Below are 15,619 nucleotides of genomic sequence, written 5' to 3' on the forward strand. Positions count from 1 at the left end.
CACAACTTGGGGATTATTTAAGTAGTGCATAATTACAGACCAGTTTGCACTCTCCTACGGGTTTTTATTTGTATATTAAATTGCTTTTTTTGATTACCAGATTTTCAATGGTTATTTTTATACCAGCAATGCATAACTGTAGTTTGAGAGTTGTCAGATTGGTACTGGCAACTTGAGAAATAAAAATTGCTAATTTGGGCACCTGAAAGACACAGGAAGCCGTTTGATACATGCTAAGAGGATTTTGGCACAAAAATAAGGTTTCTTTCCTTCCCCAATTATTTTGAAGAGATTAGATGTGCTATAACTTTCAAATAGAAGGGGAACATAATACATCTAGCTCTTATTCAGCTATTTAAAAAAAAAAAAAGATATCTCAATAAAAGGATCGGATCATCTTTTGACTAGCTGCTCTTTCACGAAAAAGGATGATTTTTCTCAAAACCAAACACTTCTAAATGTAGATATTTCAGTGGTTTTTAACTTCTGCAAAAACTTTAAAAATTACTGAAAAGGGACTTCTCAACATATTTTGCAAGAAAGTTTTGAAACAAAAGTATTTTTCCATATAGAATACTAACATCAAGTCCAGAGTGGAGTGAAACATATTGTTCAATTAACTTTCCTCCTTGCTCCCAATCAACTCAAGTTTTATTTATTCTTACTTCAGTTCACAGGAGAAGTTAATGTTTGAAACTTACACTCTTTAAAATAGAGGAAAGAAAACCTACCACAAAAATACCCACCCAGATATTACTGCTAAAAATACCAACACAGAAACCTAAAATCAAGTCTGAGTTTGAACTTACGTTTTAATTTTGGGAAGCAATACCTAGTGAAGATGCATACACTACTGTCAGCACCAGGAAGGCAGTATTATCTCAATTTTTATTTTCTTCACAAGCTGAAGAGATCTATACACTTGTATAATGCACTCACACACACAGAGTAGAAGTTGAAGACTTGCCTTATAATCTGATGTTCACCAGATTTGACAGGTTTCATAAATATACTCGGGATTTCCTTGTTGTAGTCAGGCTTCTGTTCTATTTTACAACCTGAAATAAGGAGCAAATGGCGTATGTTATGCTGCTGTCGTTGGGATTTGTATGATAAGGCATCAAAACTAGCAGGTTTCCGCAACAGAAGCAGCAGTTTTGTTAATTCCTTATTCAAGTAATTCTAGCAGACTCAGGGCCGCCCCCCCCCCCCCCCCTTTTTTTTTTTAAATAAACATATTCGTTTAGTTTCATTGGCTTTCTACTCTCAGGGATGCTAGCTGGGCTTTTTGTGGAAAAATTTTGTTTCTTTTACAACAGGTCCAAATAATACCTGGAAAAAATCTTTACAGTCTCTCCAACCTCTGTAGCAAATGCATTCAGGCAGTAGATATAATGGTGGCAATAATAGCAATCATTTATCTGCCTCAGACCTCTGAAGTTACCATTCACCACAGATCAGCTGTAACTTATTATTCAGCTTACTGTAGTCAAATTGTAGCTATCAAGAATAAGCATATACCCTTTCTGGATTAAACTACCTACGCTTGTCGCCCTTTACATTTTTCCTGCAGAATACTGCAAGCAGCACTCACTGCAGGCAAATGTCCAGTAAACTATTAGAAACAAGTGAATTATGCACAGGATGGAATAATATTATCAAAAAGCCCTTGTTCAGATTTCCTGAATATATAGCTATATCTCTCTCTATATTTGGGCATGGTATTACAGTGAACCAAAGCGTCTTCTCTTCAGGGAGTGGCTGGAGGCTTGCTGTGTAGCCCCCCAGCTATCAGTAAAGGAGCATTTTGGGTTCCAGTGAGGCTGCTGGGGACTCTCCCAGCCGTACCTTGGCTTAGGGCGCCCGCTTTGCTCTGCCTCAGGCGCATCCAGCTCTGGTTCAAAACGATACCCCGACTGCCACCCCCAGGAGGGAATCCCGACCTGCAACTGCAGAAGGGCTTTTACTGCAGCGCATATTCCACTTGGAACTGGGATTCATAGGACTGCAAGAAGGAGCCAGGGCGTGGGGGGGAGTTAGCCCCTGCAGCAGTGCCTGCAGCGTGGGGACAGGAGGGAGGAATACTCTTTCCCCAGGGCACACTGGCTTGGCTGCCTCGCTCCAACCGGGTTGGTTACAAGCCGATTGCTCTCTCTCCCCAGCAAAGGGGTGCCCAACACTTTCCGGGGAGCACCGCTGACCCTAGTTACCTGCCCATCACCCTGGGGGCTCGCTGCAGCTGGGAGATGGCTCGCTGTGCTGGTGGGATCAGTTGTAAGGGTGATCACCCCAGGGGGGTGAAGCTGGTCAGTGCCACAGCCAGAGGAAAACTCTTCCCAAGGGAACATCGCGCAGAGCCCAAGCTTCTTCCACAGGAAGATGTGGCTTTGACTCCCGCAGCACTCTAGAGCGGCGTGATCTTCGGCCAGGCCTTTCCAGTCTTATTCGATACTAGTCACGCAGACCAGTCCAAATGATACAAGGAGACTCTTCTTGAAGCACTGAAAATTAAGCTTAATCTGCATTTTGACAGTTTTCCCTCAAACTTAAACAGGATTTCTCTCAAGTCAGGACTGCAAGGTTGGCCCTGATTGTTTAACAGCAGCATTTACTTTCCCAAGTATCACATGGTTTTAAAATCAATCTTAAGAGTATTTTGTAGCAAAACAGGGGCAGTTTAAGAAAGCAAAAACACAATTATTTTTTTCCCCTGGAATAACTATAAGCATTTTCCTTGGGGAGAACAGATACTTCTTATCTGCTAGGCTGTATGGTGTTTGTACACAAAGTTAATGCAGAAGAAATCAGACAGCAACTTTCAGGAGCAGGTTGATTTAAGAAGTCTTGTTTCTTTCAATCACTATATAGCCAGACCTGTCAAATGGTTTAATGCTTTATTCACAAACAGCAAAAAGGGAAAATAGGACCCGTGGAGACAGTAAAGTGGAAATCTTTCTGAAGCTGGTTCATCCAGTGTTTAGATGACAATGCTATAGGGATACGTGCAAAAAGCATCGCTGTCTGTGGAGCAGTGACTGTCAGAATACACAGATAAAAGGGGTAACCAAGGAGAAATAATAGAGTAGATAGATATAAAACAAGGAGCCTATAACCCTAGAGGAAAAACAAGGATTTGTATAGCCATGCATTGGTTGGATTCACAGAAGAGTTGTATTTTTAGAAAAACCTGTGAACAAAGAAATGCCTCTTTACTGTAATTTAAATACTTAGGGTTGAACACACTGCTAGCACTTAATTTAATCATAGATAATTCTTTTCAATTTTCAGTGTCATGAGCAGCTTTGTAGGAAAACTTAAAAATATAATGAGAGCAGAACTAGTCAACTCGTAAAAGACCATAATCTAAAAAGGACAGATCCTTGTTTTACCTCGCTTGAGCCAAACTGCTGAACTGAAAGCAAAAACCAGAAGGAGGCATGAATTGAAGCATTATCCTTGTGCATTCCAGGAGCACGGGAAGAGCTGAGGTCTGGGGGAGGACTCGTAGGTCCAGGCAGGCAGCACAATAAACTGGCTCCTTTCTGTTCTATTTATTTTGCACATCTATTCTGTGAACACAAGATTAGTCACAGGAGACTCGAGTTAATACTATTTATGGATATACATATTAGCATAAAATAACACCAGCCCCAAACTGCGCCCTCAGTTTTTGATCAAGTTTTATTTATTAATAATTAGGTTTAATGCTCCCACACACTAGACCTCAGAACTTGTTTACACCACTTCATGCCAAAGCTTCAAATGCATTAAAGGGGAGGTTCATTATTTTTGATTTATAATTATCTATGACAAGAAAGATCTTAAACAAGAGCAGAAGAGAGCGGGAAATGATCTACTCATCCTCTGTTTATGCAACTACTACAAAGAGGCATGTGATGGTTTTGGCCTCAGTCCAGCTACCATTCATCTCTATAGGACTCTTTCTATGACTCTCATAAGTATCACGAAGCCCTTTTTAATCTCGAAATAACTCAGATGCAGACAGGCCATTGCTCTCTGTCTACAGAGATCCCAAGCTGCTGCCTTATGGCTGATCAGCTATTAAGTGACAGAACAAAAATTGTTGATATATGGCATTATTGTTCTCCTGTAAATAAATTTTCCTGTAGCCTCAGTGATTCACTTCCCTCCTGTCCCCATGTCACCAACTATCAACTGGGAAAGTCAACTAAACTTGCATAGTTCTGGGAAACATAGGCAAAAATACCAACCAGCCAAAACTTTGTTTAAAACCAGTTTAAAACCAGTAACACTTGACTCTTTGGTTATGCCAGCTCTGGAGTCACACTGCTCCCTGATGTGACCCCTGTGCACCGAGCAGGAGTGCCCGGCGGCAGCCCCCCTTGTCCCCTCCTCACGCCCAGGCAGGGCCGCTCCGAGGGCTCAGCGGCTTGCGGGGGCTTTGGCAAGTGCCTCTACACCAAAGTCAGTCCCGTCCCCACCTCAGGCTCCGTCCCTGCAGCACTGCGGCAAATACAACTTGACAAGCAAGGCCTGGCAAGTTCCTTGTTACCCTTGTCTTACCTTGGACCCCAAATTTATGGTTGGTTTGCTGTTTTCCCGCATGCAATTCCGTGCTGTATTTCTTTTCCCGATGTTTCTCTGCCTGCCTTCTTAACACAATCCTTGATCCTAGACAGACATGGCCTGCATCTTTTTGCTTAAAAAAAATCACTTCCCCCAGTGATTCTTCCAGCAATAACCCTTTAACCTCTTTCAGATTAATATGAAAATCCACATACGTGGTTTTTACTTTCAGTCTTGCATATTCTTGCATTTGTGCATATAAAATGTTTTACACTTGAATGTAAAGCTAAAATTAAAAATAATAAAACAAATCAATTGCTTGCACCCTCCCATCCGTTCTAAACTGCATTTATAGAATTAATACCATTACCACATAAGCATCTCAATCCTTGGCCCCCAACCCGGCTGCCTTACAAGTACCACATGGAGTTCCTCCTGGCATAATCTCCTGCCCTGTTTTTCTTCCCCTTTCGCCTCACCCTGCACCCCGGTTCTCCACACAGAAGCAGCACGGGGCTGCTGCGGGGAGCTTGGGCTGTCTCCACTGGCCGTGGGGAATAACTGGGAGCAGGACTGAGTCTGTGCCAGGTTATACCGGGGCCTGGTTTTACTCCTCCTGGGTTTGAACTGGGGAGAAGCAGAAATATGGCTTAAAGCTAGCTTTCACTCCACCCATACAAAGGATACTGCAACTGCTAGCCAGCTGCAAATTCAATTCTTTACTTTTTCTGAGGCAAAGGCAATGGAGGCATTACACCCCCCCTTCCCCAAGGCAGGCTCCCCTCCTATAGCTGCAGCACGGTGGTTCCCCAGCTACCACCCTGCCCTCCCGGGCAGCTGGGGCGGGCAGTCTTGCAGCTTGCAGAGGAGAGCTACACACCTCCTCTCACCCGACCCAACAGCTTCAGCACCTGATCCGTCAGTGCCGTGCATTACTGATGGGATTCGCACTCAGCAGGGCTGCCAAGAACAGCAGAGAGAGCATTTCAACTTTGCAGCATCAGCAGCATCTGAAAGACAGAGCCACTGGATGTCTATAAGCAGAGGGGGGTAGATGATGATTTTTATACACGGATTGCACAAGCATGTTTAGGCCTGTATTCATCATTAGTTTTGAGATAAAGCCAACAGGGTTGTTATTCTTAACTGTTATTCCCAGTTAAATATATACGATCTCAATCGCAAGATCATCCCTAAACCGATGTGCTTTAGGTAAAGGCAAGTGTGTCCACCTGTGCTGTTGAAGGCAGTTAACCCAAGGGAAATACTGGGATAGGGAGGGGTGGGAAGCCAAGGCGGACTGAGTACACATCCAAAAGAAAGCGTGCAAGAAAGACCCTGGTGTAATAGCCCAGGAGAAGAGGCAGGGGAAGAGCAAGAGCCAAAGAATCCAACCGCTGTCTCATGAAATCTTTATTCCGTAAAAAAGGCACTGAAATTAGATGACATCTACACATTGTGATAGCTTCCTTTATATAGATGGATGTAGTTTCTAGTGACTAACAGAAAGAAAGCAAGCAGAGCAATTACTAATTTTATTGTGAAAGAAAACCAGAACACCACAGTGATTTCAAATTGTCCAGTCTGAAAGTAACCAATGGAGAAAGAGAAAAGGGTTCTGATTACAGCACCTGCAAGAAGCTCTTCAACCTCCTCCCTCCTGTAAATGTTCTTTCAGCACTGGATGTGGCTACAGCTCTGAAGTGCTTTGTTTGGGTGCCATTAGAAGAAAAGGTTTCCAGCCAGATGCCTTATGCTAAGTCTGTAATTCTCCAAGTACAAATCTGCCTCAGTGAAGAATGATTTATATATAAAAAAAAATAATACTATGTTTCAGGTATTATTTTGCCACATGACACGTTCCAGTTGAAATTGTAGCATTTTACATGTCTCAATACTGGAAGATTTTTACCATAGAGAATTCTTGAATCTATAGTCTATATTAAAAGATTCAATGGATGAAAGCTGGAGCTAGACAAATGCAAAGCAGAAATAAGAAACATTTCTAAAAAATGATAACTAACCTAGGACCAGGGTGCATTTATTATTCTAAGACTTCTTCTGAAGAAATCTCACTTTCCCTCCATGACATGGGAACTCTGAACTACCATCAGCAGTTGGCTGAAGTAGAGACATTTGTTGGCTGAGACAAATGGTTAGAAGAGTTTCTAACACCCCTAAGGTCCTGCAGTTATGAAGATGCCTCCTGTGCACCGTCTTCAACACACTTGGAGAAGAGCCTGTTTTTTGAGGACACATGGGTATGGAGGATATCAGCACAGGTGAAAATCCAAGATCTGGGAGCTATAGGCCAAGCTCATCCCTTGTCTTCCACTTATCTTTAGACTATCTAGAAGTCAGTAGATTAAGAGGATTTGAATGGTCAACCAGGTTTTTTTTTGAATCAGACTTGTGATCCCTCAGCGCACATCACTGGAATAAAGTGCACAATGAGCCTCTTTGCAGAGGCACCCCCCACCACCAAGCTGCCCCCCAACCACCTGTTGAGTCACACTCTGGCACATTCCACCCTGCAGCTCCTTCTCACAAACCCACACCACAGCAAGCTCCCACTGCACTTCTTACACGCCTGTTGGGAATAAGCGTTGTAAAGGGTTTTATTAGTTCCTAGCTGTGCAAAAGCAAGTTTCGTCTTTGCTTCTGTGGCCACAGGCACCTGCCAAAACATGAACCTAAACATTTCCAGAGTTTGCTGCCTTCAGCCCCCTTCCTACACAGGCAGAGGAAACTGCCCAAATCTGAACCCATACCCTGTTGCTTGCCAGCATGTCTAACCGAACCATCACATTGCCGTTAGACATTCCAGCTGTGCTATTCGTTTACTGCCACTGTGTTACTTTACAAAAAACTCTGCAAAGATCAGTTTGAAGTCTTTCTTGGTTTTTTACATTATTGACATTCCTTCCAGTTATTTCTTAACCTTCAGCAGTTCTGGGTTTTTTGCTAGCCTACTGCATGTGGTTGCTCCTCAGTTACCATGACACCCACTAACGTACAGAAGACTAGAGCCTATGAACAGAAAACAGCCGAGTCACATGAGAAGATGGACAAGTTGTCAAGCAGATAAGGCTAAAAAGCACACAGAGGCTCCTCGGCTGATGTAAATCAGTGTAGCGCCACTGAAGTCAGAATTATAAATTTCTCCCTCTGACTCAGTAAATACCTTCAGGAATCAGAGAGCCGTACCTGCAGTTTGCAGTGCTGGAACAAATGTTTTGCTACAGATACCTTTTTGCCAATATATAACCATTCCCGGCTACATGATCCAGAGCACAATTGATTCTAGGTATAGCCTTAAGATTGTTCTTCTTTTTCCCCCTCCTTTTGCTATTCCAGACATATTTAAATACTTCAAAATACCCAATTTCAAGCAATACCAGGCAGCTAGAAACGTTTAGTAGCAACAATGAATAGTAACAATATGATGCACTCGCTGTTTGTCACATTACAAGTCTGCCCATCCCTCTGAAGCACTAGTGACCTAGCCAGTAGGACATCTGTTGCCTGATGTCTTCTCTTTTTGGTTCCCCTTTGGTCACATTACCAGCTGTCTGACTCACAAAGGGGCCCCTGAACAACAGTCCAGAAAACCCCCATGCTAAGCCAGGAGCTGCTGAGAGCAGAGCAACAGAAACACTCAGCATAGGGATATGTCCAGTTTCCTATCTGGCTCTTCATTAGACTACCAGAAAAGCAGGCCAACTGAAAACAGCTCCAAGAACATGGGGAAAAAAAAGAAGCTTCTTAGAAAACCTCTGTCTTCAGCATTCACATGTAATGGTTACTTTCTAATCCAACATACCATTTATTAAGAGCAATCTCCAAGGCATCTGTTGTTTTCCTAGCACCACACAAGAACAACACACCTAACTCACATTTCCGATGCAAGTTTCAACAGGTTCATAAAAAGCCATTATTTAGGGCCTGGTCAGCCCAAGACTCCCTAATGTGCATCTTGCCACAGAGCTGCAGGAACTAGCGTCACACTGCCTGCTTCTCCAGCAGGAGCCCTTGGGCCATCAGCCTTGCTTTTATTTCCATGCTTATCTCAAATCTCAAGCCACAGCTGTGGGCCAGGAACACAATGTTGTGGCACTATTGCTTGAAGTCTACAGCGTAAGAGGACCACACCAAAGCAAATTGGTGGGCAAGGTCACTCCAGGTGACACCCATTCTTGAGGCTGGGCTGAATTGCTCCCAAGGACTGAGAGTGCGGGTGGACTTCCAGTGCGGGTGGCTGCTGGTTGATTCAGGTGAAGGATGGTTTGAAAGGCAGGCTTTGATGTCAGTGCAAATAAAGCCTCAAAGGTTGGTCACTGCATTACCCAAATTTCAGGCACCTGAATTCTTTGGTGGGTCTAGCATCTAACTAAGATTATTTAGGAAGCTCACGGCTGATGGGAAAGTAGAGAGTGAGAGAGGCTTCAAGCATTGTGTTGCAGATACTGGTTTTCTTTGTATTTGGTTTGGTAGAAATCTTTTATTTCGTTTTACAGTCTAAAAGGCAGAAGTGTCTGACATTTCAGTGCTGGTCTTCCCTTAAACAGAGACTACTAATTGCGGCCATTAGAAACCAGATTTAAATAATGAAATTCATATTGCATGGGAGCTATTCTGAAACAGAATTTAGGACTTCATCAGTGAAAGCCTAATGCATTAACCGTACTATGCTTCTGATGTCATAGATGGATCTTAATGAAACATGTTGTAGTTACTTTTCATTAAAAAAATGATAGACAAGATTGTAACGTATTTTAGGTAAAGAGAAACAGATGAAGGAAAAAAAAAGTAGGAAAATATGTCATTAAGCAATTTGTTCATCAAATTCAGTATCTTGACACTGCCTATGACAAATACCTACTGCTTCAAAGAGCAAATCCTCCTACAGTATATCTAGATCCCATGTGTGTACAACAATAAAAATTCCTTTTTGGTTCCTGTAGTTATTATAAAGCATTGGATTTAATTATCTGACTACAAACTTAAGGCAGTTACTTAAAAATTTCAGCTTATTTATACCTTTTAAACAATTATCAGCTTTTCTTATGCAACAAGATTTTAAAGGGAGACTATTTTTAGTGTAACAATTCAAACAACAAAATTTTTGTAGTTCTTCCATCATACTATGGCACACCAAAGCTGAGCTCTGCAGCCAGTTTGCTGAAATCCTTTGTAATCCTCAGCGTGTTAGTCACCTGGATCATCCGCTGAATTTTACTAACTAGAGAGAGATAAGATGAAGAAAGTGAATGCTGTGGGTTTTGTTGACGTAGCTGAACTTTTAGGAACTACAGTTACAGATTTCAGAAATCTGTAAGCACAAACACGGACGTAAGTATGTAATTCAGCATTTATCAGAAGATATTCAATGACTTTCCTGGACTTATAACAACAAAAAGCAGCTAACACTGTGTATGGCATACAAACACTGAAAGAAAAGCAGAGGTGAAACTAAAACTGAGATCCAAAGGACATGGAACAGATTTGAATTTCATGGCACCACCTCCTCCCCCTGCTCAGAGACTCAGCCCTGAATATCAAGTGCTTAAAATCCAAGTGACTGACAGGAAAAAATGAACCAAGTTTCACACTTCCCTTCCTGCTGGAAAGTAAAAGTTAAGAAATGCACGGTCTTTCATCTTCTGTGTCAGAAGATGAGGCCACATCCGGCTGCCTTTATGGCAGCCGTGGGACAGGTAAGTTTATGATGACACCACAAGAAATATTTGATTGCCCTTTTATTTAAATGGGTGAAGTCCTAGCCCTAGCAAGGTCAATGTGACTTCTGCCAACTGTTCAGGAGTCTCTATTTTACGTTTGCTTTAACAACCGTTCAACAGGAATGAATGAAGCCTTTGGGAGGCTGTATGAAACGCAACCTGCCGTACGCGAGGTTCGATAGCAGGCTGGATTTAGGAAGTTCCTGCTTCCTCGGCCGCTTGTTCTCAGCCCCCAGCATCACCATGTCATAGAAAAAAAAGGAGTAGTTAGCTGACTGAGCTTCGAAATAAACCTCCTAAGAAGGGGTTATTTCTGATCTGGTTTTCATTAAGGCTGTACAAAAAGCTGGTGTTGCAGTCAGGGTGGGGACAGGGCTGTGCGGCGTGGAGGTGAGGGGCCCCCAGAGCCAGCACGCGCTGAAACTGCGGCATGACACTCGGTGCCCCATCCTCTGCGATTGCATGGGGGAAAGCCCAGCCTGTGTTTCTGAAGCTGCTGCCAAGTCAGGGGGAAAAAGTAAGAAAGACCTGATTTTTTATAAAGAGATGCCAAGCAGAGTCTGAGATTTCAAAGCACCTTTTACTACTCCTTAAATCTTGAGTGAAAAGCCAACCCCCTGCGACTGTTTTTACCTTTTCAGATTGGCTAAGCCGGCTGATCAGACAGTAAAATGATGGCTTTTTTATTGGTAGCAGCATTAACAAAAATCCAGGAGGCCACACCCTGTCTAGCAGCAGTTGCTAGGGAGCCTCAGGTTTTGTGTGCAGCATCGTTAACACACCAAATCAGAGGCTGAAGGAGTAGTTCCTGCTGTAGCCTGGGCTCCCAGGGGAAGGCAGCGATGCAGTCTGCTGGCGTGCACCGGGCCAGGCTCTGCCTGCTGAGCCTTAGCAACGCTGCTTTTCCTCTACAGCCTTGTATGCGGGAGTTTGTGGTTTTTCCTAACCCCCCTTCCCAAATTCTGATGCCCAAGTGTGCACAGCGGCACTGCAAGCAGCGTCAGGAACCGGTACGAGCTTTTCCTCAGCTCTAGCAACCATTTTCAGTTCTGTGTCATCGAGGCATGCTCCCAGGAGGCCTGATGAGCATAATGCTGAACAAGTCTGCAAAGTCTGAGAACTATCTAGATTAAGGCGCTCAGCACTATTAATATTCATGCAGCTGATTGAGTATTATAACTCTAGGCATTTTTCCTGCAAATAATATGGGTCTTGAGGTTTCCTGCTGAATTAGGATAAGTTTTATTGCATGGTAGCCTTCTGAGCAACACTGAAGATGATAATTGAGGAGACATTCTGGCTGAGGAATTTTTGTTTGTTAAGTTGTTTTCAAGTACTGCTTCTGCTAAGGCGTAATTCTGCAAAATAACCTGTGTAGGCTTATTGCTTTGCTTAATAGAAACAGTGAAGAACCTGACCTGAGCAGAGCTGCAGAAGAGATACTAAGTTATCTTGTTTTTATTCAAGCTTATGACATGGTTCAAGCCCATTATACTAGCTAAGCTACAATAAATACTTGACCTGTGACTGCTAGAAGGGAATTCATCCTTATTTCCTCCCCCTGATTACATAAATCTGAATGACAAGCTATTTAATCTGGGTAATAGTTAACAGTCTCTGATTGCAGCTGTTAATATTACCCAAAGGAATACCAGCTACTAGTCAAGAAAGCTGTGGTAACACCTTGCTAATGAGAACCATATTTGAGGTTACTCAGACTAACAGTTTGATTCCCATAAACATGTTCATTTTTTAAAAAAGTAAATTTTGCTTTTATAATGACAGAGTCAGTAAGAGGATCCAACTATAAAAGGATCCTGTAAATTTTTGGAAACTTATTTGGACTGCTTCCGAACATCCTGGAATTGCCTTCAGCTTTCCCTCTCAGGCAGCTGAGACTACTTCTTACTTCTAATAAGCAACTGCTTTCAGGTGGGTTTCTTTAATTAAAACTTTTAAAGCACTTTACATTGCACAATATAGCCTGCCCAGAAGCACCATCTCTGAGAGGGATGACTCTCAGAATAACCTTGAAAGCACTAGGGAAACAAAAATGTTTTTTTTCTTCCCCCTGCCCCCCATATTTCAGGGCTATCTTTCCTGCTGATGCTTGGGGATCTCCAGTTTTTCCTTTATGGAAAGGGGCTCTATGCTGCACTGCTAACTTTTATATCTGAGATAGGTGGAACATAATAATCTGAAGAGATTGCTCATCATAGCAATTGTCAGGGCTGTTAACACCTCCTCTCCTCAGGGTTTCCTTTTTCAGGGGAAAAAGACAGTATTCAACACAAATTTATGGTATCATTTTTTTCCCCTGCCCTGAACCAGGGTCTTTCCCTAGGACCCTATTTAGCTCTCTACGCCACTGTCTTCTGGAAAATTTTGTGTCGCCTGCCTAAAGCAAAAGTATGCTCTGAAGAAAGAGCATACAAATCCGCAGCTGTCCGCTTAGTCCCTCAGGTAATGTCTGTTGATTCTGCCTTTGAAAAGCAAGTTTAGGAACTCTCTCTGTGAAGCTGGGCTCTTGGATGCAGATAATTTCAATATTTAGTGTTCCCTACATGCTGAATGTTTCTAATTCTCCATGCATTTGGTTGCCTTTGGACTTGCTGTGATACGGCTTTATCTGATGAGAAAAGGCATTTGCTAAAGGAAGCCAAAGAGTTTAGCACTGTGCTTTAAACCTGCCATGTAGAAGCCACTCTTTTTATATAATTGAATAACTTCCTGTTAAATTGCTGTTAATTTATTGAAAAATAAAAAGAGCACTGAGGAAGTGTAAAATATTAAACCTCGCTGTCTTTCCATTCTTCCTAGGGGCCTGGATTTACGTAGCTGAAGCTAAATAAAGAAGGGTAGCAGCATGACTGGCTAACCAAAACTAATAATTTGGATTGCACCATTAAGAGGTACCAAGAATTTTCCTTTTTCACAAGGCTCGCCAAATCTGTATAGTTTTCAGACTGTATCGTACAATTCTGTGTAACAGCTATGTCTTGATTTTTTTAGTACACAGCTAAGTACTCTAAAAGTTGTTCTTGCGTGCTCTCTCTCTTTCTGTATGTATATATATAATTAAAATACCATTATTGAAATTAAATAGTTAAATTAAAGTCTATTTATTCTGGAGAAGCACAACTACAGAAACTTGGTTATATTCTATTCAGTCACAGGAGAGTTTGATTTGCTTAGACAGGGAAGAAGTAAGAATGTACTACCAAGTATAAAAGACATCAACGCAGGAAACAAGTTACTAACTGGAGAGCACGCAAACTAACTGAAATAAAGTTCTAGGCTTATCTTCATTTGCCAGTATTTTTGATTGCAAAATGTAATCTCAAAAAAGCATCAAAGCCTAGAAATTGATGAGATACTGTTGACGCTCTGTGGCAGAACTAATAGCCTAATTCAGATAAATTGAGAGCTGTCTTGCTCAGACAGGCTTTGGGAAAGTGCCTTTACTCCCATTCCACTGACTATTAGTTTGGAGGACCAGGTGCCCATTGCCTAAAACTTCAGTGTCGTGTTTTATAGCCACATAATCAAAATCAAAAGTAAAAATGGCTTCAGAAACTTTAATTGATGGGAATACTGTGTTGCCTGTTAGTAATTATTCTCCGAGTTAGCTGGATGCATGAGTCCAATGTCTTTTTCTTCCTAAGGCTGTCTTTTTTACATCTGTGCAAACCTTTTTGCAGGAGCTCATGTACTGAATAATTGTTTTATAAAATGTAACTGTTGATGGCCAAAATAAGATGGCTGAACAAAATGTTAATTATACTGGAGAGCAGGAGAATGTCAGATAGTATTTGAAATAAAGATGAAATATAGGTGTTCAAATTTAAGTCAAAACAGGAATCTTAAATTTTGTAGAATTACCTCTGGAGACGTGGACAAGAAATTAATGACATTTCTGAAAAAAAAAGGGCTCTGCTATGGCTTGGGGTTATTCAGCACTAAGATCAATCTGTCACAGAAAACAGCCATGTTACTGAAAACGGGTTTCCACAGTAGTTTCTTATGAACTGTTGTTTAATGCTATTATAAATAGTTTAAATATTACAACTGTGACTCAGTTATTTTCAATACCAGGAGATACCTTGTTAGGATTTGCTCTCACCAAACCTGCTTTGCTTACCATGACAGTTAGACTACCATGGCTAAATATAGAATACAGAAGAAAGGTGCTAACACTTTCAAATTCAAGTACACACTTAGACAAATACTATAAATAGGCTGATGTTTTGTAAACTAGTACTTGACAGAGGCACAGAATAAATGCTCTCCCGTGGGAATTTTCTGTGCTCCTTCTGTGGCTTTTATGGGAGCAAGTAGCTGCTCTTAGCCAGATATCTGAGCTCTCCTTATATTACTGTTAATTTCAGGTCTAATAGCAGCAAGAGACTGACAACGCTTGCTAGCAGGGCGCTTTCAGGCAAGCTGCCCAATGTAGTTTTGCCAATACATTGAGCGGCACTACCCTTGCTATGTCTGCCCTGATTTTTCCAGGGTACGGTTAATTTTAAACAAGATTCTAGTGCTGGTTTAGTTCTGCTGTAATCATGGGCTCGGTGGACCTGACAAACTTTGAGTTTTGGTGTGGATTTGGAGAACATTCAGAAATCAGTTCACTTGAGTGCGTTATCAGGTGTGTTAGTAGTAGGGACGGAGTTACAATATCTGCCCATAACAGATCGGAGATCTGTTTCTAAGATCGTTTCTAAGATCGGAGATCTGAGCCTGCAATGTTGCACAGGTCGGGGGGGGTCAGTTCCAAACATTTCACAAAAGCCAGTGTTTTTGTTTAAAGCTGTGTCTTTTAAACGTACAATTTTGCATGCAGTGTTTAACAGTACTGGAAAGAAAAATCCCAGCAACGCTCTTGTATTATAAGCAAACTAAAATATCAGTATGTAGCACACTTAGGCCAGACCTGTTTTAACTTGAGTTATATTTGCATTAAGCTATAGCCAGACATGCAAAGGTAATTAACTTTATCATTAAAACTAGTATATTTATATAGACAATCTTTAGCCAACCTTCTCACTGATTGCACTGTTTCTCTTATTTTATAAGTTACTCCTGCCAAAACCATTACAGTATGTATAACAGAATGAGCAGAAATGGTACAGGGGAAAAAAAAAACCCAAAATGTTTTGCACTGTATCATCTCTGTAAGTATCAAAAATGAGACCGTTTCCCTGAGTCAGGGTAAAAATTCACAAAAACTCTCTGATATGATATTACTGCTATGAAATTTATAAGTAGATGGCCATGGCAAAGGATGGTGTTGTCACCAAGACCTATGGTTTGAGATTGAAATTCCC

Source organism: Calonectris borealis, chromosome 4, assembly GCF_964195595.1.
Source record: "Calonectris borealis chromosome 4, bCalBor7.hap1.2, whole genome shotgun sequence".
Lineage (NCBI taxonomy): Eukaryota > Metazoa > Chordata > Aves > Procellariiformes > Procellariidae > Calonectris > Calonectris borealis.